The following is a 4,866-nucleotide window of genomic DNA, read 5'->3' on the forward strand; positions in this document are numbered from 1 at the left end:
CGACTAGACTCCCTTCCTGGTTGTACAGAGGGCTGACGGTGATCTGTAAGTTTTTTCCCCTTTAAATAAATAATACCCTATTAATCATAATTCCAAACTGCTGTGGCATTGTTTGTGACTTACGCCTACAATCAACTATATGTATGAATATAGAAAAGAGAACTTATTGACTGAACATCTACTGTGAAGGGGATTTTTAGATTGTCTTACTGATATGAGCTGGGTAGTTCAACACTGACTCTCCGCACACACTGACTATCTGCACACAGGAGAGGCTGAGAACCCAGTAGCTGCTCAGTCCACAAGGCTGCATGATTCCGCACTCACAGTCTGGCTTGAAGTCCTAGAGCAGTGGGTCTTAACCTTCCTAATGTTATGACCCTTTAATACCCTTTTGCTATTCCCCAAACATAAAATTATTTCATTGCTATTTACTTTCTGTAGTGTTTCTACTGTTATGAATTGTAATGTAAATAACTGATATGCAGGATATGTGGTCTCTGTAAATGGATCCTTCAACTCCCAAAGGGGTTGTGCTCTACAAGTTGAGAACCTCTCTAGGACCTAGAGGATTCTTGGAGTTTCTGATCTTCAATTCACACCAGGAAAACAAAGGCTCTTGGTTCTACTGTCAACAAAGGGTAGCAGTTTCAGTGATGGAAATAATGCATATGAACATACCAGCAAAAGGCAAAGCTGGGTAAATTAAGAAGCAGTACTGCTTTCCCCAAAGATCTTCTGGGCCATTACTGGAAGGTGCTGGCCATTCTGGGTGACTCTTCTCCCTTCAGTTAAGACTTCTTGGAAACATACTCACAGATTCACTCAGAGGCATGCCTCTAACTTCATCCCAGATCTCCTAAATTTGAGGGCCAAGACTGACCATCACAGATGGTGAGTCCTAGCCGGAGGCAATGGATCCATGGGCAAGCTTCTGAAATTTAAGTTTATAGTCTAGTCCCTGGTCCCTATCTCACTATCTCCAGGTCTCCTGGTGATGTGTGGAGCCTCTGAGACACATTTCTCCTGCAGTGACCTAAGGTCCTTGGTTATGCCTTACTGGTCACGATGGACTGAAACCCTCAGAAACCATGAGCCAAAATGGATCATCTCCCTTTTCAGTTATTTGTGTCCAATACTATGATCACAAAAACACAAAATAAAAGTAATTGATACAGAAAGGTGAGAAGAGGAGGACCTCCAAGGAAACCTCTATATAGCCCTGAGCACAACATGGATACAGGGTCCAGGTACAAGCTTGCTACAATGTCACCTTTACCAGGTGAAGGAAAGTGATGTTCCCTAAGCAAGGGGAGGCCACTCCTAAGAACAGAACACTGTTCACTAAAAAGGAAAAAAATAGCTTAAAAAACAGAATCAAACTGAAGGTATGATAAGTGATACCACATATCAAACAGCCCAAGTGTTTCCATTCAGAAGGAGAAAGAATAGCCCAGTTCATCCACATCAGTGCTGTGGTCTCCACAGGCCTGAGTGCTGCTGGGATCCTAGGGTGACTTATGGCCCTGAGCAACACAGAGAAGCTCATGAAAACATGATTAAAGCCCTGGCTCAATTTTGAGCAGAAAATGCTTAAGCTGGGAGATTTGAAAACTATGGGTATCAGAGATCTGCCAAAGATTACTGACGTGTATTTTCTCAGTACTTAAACCAGGAATGGACCAGGAATGACAAGGAGATGGCTGACTATCCCTGGTCCAAGGCAAATTTATAGTCAAACAGCACTTACTCAACCCTAGTAGCTACAATGTGCCAGGTGTTCCATCAAGCACCTCATGTCTCCATGAATACCAGTTTTAAAAGTGAGAATATTGGAGTTAGAAGTGACCATCTCAAGATCACATGTCTGCTAAGTGGAAAGTCAAGATTAAAGTTTTCTGGCACTGGCTTCAGAGGTATTCCTGTCTGTGCTCATTGTTAGCTGTGCTGCTGAAGGAGTCCCCTTGGGTCTCCCTTCAGGTGTAGAGATGATCCTCACTCGTACACAGAAAAGTATTTCTGGACAAGTCATTCTGAAGCAAACTTGTGAAGTATTAAGAAAAAGAAAGAATACAATCAAGGGTGTCTGAGTCCAGGCATGGAGAGAGAGAGAGAGAGAGAGAGAGAGAGAGAGAGAGAGAGAGAGAGAGAAAGACAGGAAAAAAGCTACAACGATCTTAGCCTCAGAAGTTATGGACAGTTGAGGCTTTTAAGTCATTCCTTGCTAGGGACTCAGACAAGGACTATGCTCGTCCCTGGCACAGTGGGAGGATCAACCTTTAGAGAGTGTCTGAAAAATGAGAAGTGTTGAGTGAACTGATATTTTAGTGTGCATGTGTGTGTGTGTATAAGCTTGTCATTGATATGGCTTGTCATTTGCATGGGTACTTCTCTTTGGCCCACTCCTGTGCATATGAATGTGTGTGACTTCATATATGTGAATAAATCTTGGCATTTGGATTATTTTGGCCAACAAGTAAGTGTGAAATTAGACACACTTGAGCCAAAAATATTCAAATGGTAAACCAATTACATAAATGTAGTCTGTCTACCTAAAAGTCTGAATTAGTGATTATAAAATAGCACTACTAAAACTAGTCATTACCGAAAATGTGATGATATAAGAAGTACAAAGCCTTATGGGAGCCAGCTCACTTTTACAAAACAACAACCTTGTGTATGGGCCAGGGTCTGTTACCAATGCCATAGACACACAAGCAAAGTGATGCTTAAATCAGCAAATAAGTATCTCTCTCATGGGCTCACTTAAATATAAATGGCAGAGGGGCAATAACTGCCCCAGTACACTGAGCTCATGATCAGAGAGTTGAAAGAAACAGACATTTGTCATTAATTCAGTACATGACATTGAGTAGAAATGAGAAACTTGCCTAGAATAGGACTAATCATGTGATCTAAAATGTATATGGCAGTGCTATAAATATGGAAAGAGAGAAAGCATGTATGGAAGTGGTATTAAATATTTCCCTTTCCTATAATTCCAACAGATTGATTATAGGCTCAGAAAAAAAATGATTATGATCAAATAGAAAACTACAAAAAGAAACATTACTCTGATCATTTTAAGGTATTTTTAAAAGTTTGTACACTTTAGTTCATTTAATTTTTTTTAAATCTAGAAGAATCACTGACACAGAATGTGTAAACTATAATGTCTAAATCTAAATTATGTAAACATATAACATATATGTATGTGTATATACAAGAAAAAAACCTAAGTTTTAGCTAGCTAACCACTGTGCACATGGAAACATACATAAGGAATATTCACATCAGTTTCTTTTACAGAAACCAAAAATGGTAGCAACTTAAATGCTCGTGAACTGGTGAATGGATAATCATATGACATTCATAAAACAGAATAAGCATGCAGCATCTTGATACATGGGTGGTCCCGAAGAACATCATACAGGTAAAAAGCCTGTTAGAGAAGCCATGGACTGCATGACTGTTAAGAGAAAAACAAAGGAACACATGGCTGATAAGGGGGAAAAGGAGAGTTTTCCTCTGTTAGTACAAAAATATTCACAATTTGAATATGGTTATCAATGGCCTGTGAAGATAGTCTTTATTTGTAAAAAGATACTATTTTACTGAACTATATTATTTTCAGGAATAATCTATTATGTGAATTATTTCTACAAAATTATCTACAAAGATTATCATTATATCTTAAAGAACTTGTAGAAGAACTTTCTTATGCAATAAGCTTTTTAGGAGTTTTTTTGGTTTTGAGACATGAGACTGAGTGTCTAGAGAGGCAAGGAGAACCTAGGGGTCATGGTGGGAAAAATATGTTGATAATAATATATTAAAACATAATTTAAGAAAATAAATATAAAAATAAAAAGTGTTTTAACGAACAATTCATGTTTGTGAATTTGTATTAGCAATTACAGTAAAATAAATGACAGATACACACATGCATACCTAAAACTCTGCTTTTTCCTAGCTAGATTCATGAAAACCAGAATCTATCGCTAAAAGTCTTGATTGATTGAGCCTATTTAAGTCACCCAGTTCCTGGCATTGTCACTAATTCTTCCATGTGCTTAAGCCAGCAGATAATAAGGTCCAAGGGGACATTTTTTTTTTCTCTATTCAGTTGAAATTTCCAGACATAATTTAAATCCATTTTTGCTTATTGTCTCCCTTAAAAAGCCCAGTTCCATCCTGTCCTTGGTGGCCATCCCTGTCCTTTAAGCCAAGCACAAACCTGTCACATCTTCTGTGATTGTCACACCTCACACCAGCACATACAGAATGTCCTAAATTGACATTTTACGTTCTCACGCTCCCAATCTGAAGTAATGTCTGGAAGGTTTTCCTTATTTATTGGTATTCTGATTTTTAAGATCTATCATTTCCCTTGACTAAATATTACAGTATATTGGTGTATATCTATAAGTATATAGTGCATATGACACATGAATCACATATGTGTACTAAATACACACTATTTTTTTGTCCTGAATCCAATAAACTTTGTATAGTATACACAGTAAACCTAAGTACTGCTCATTTGAAGGCTCTGGAAGTATTGAATATCTATATACATATTGATTTACAAATAGCTATATTCTCAATATTCCTTTCTCCCCAAAAAAATGCACAGCTTACAAATAGTTATACCCCCAGCTTCTTTTCCTAAAAAATGCATGGAATAAATTTGGAAAAGTATTTTACATGCAAAAATTCACCAGGAACTTACTAATGTAAAGTAAAGAAGATTAATTAAGGGGGCTCGAGAGATGGCTCAGAGGTTAAGAGCATTGCCTGCTCTTCCAAAGGTCCTGAGTTCAATTCCCAGCAACCACATGGTGGCTCACAACCATCTGTAATGGG

Source organism: Microtus ochrogaster, chromosome 16, assembly GCF_000317375.1.
Source record: "Microtus ochrogaster isolate Prairie Vole_2 chromosome 16, MicOch1.0, whole genome shotgun sequence".
Classification (NCBI taxonomy): domain Eukaryota; kingdom Metazoa; phylum Chordata; class Mammalia; order Rodentia; family Cricetidae; genus Microtus; species Microtus ochrogaster.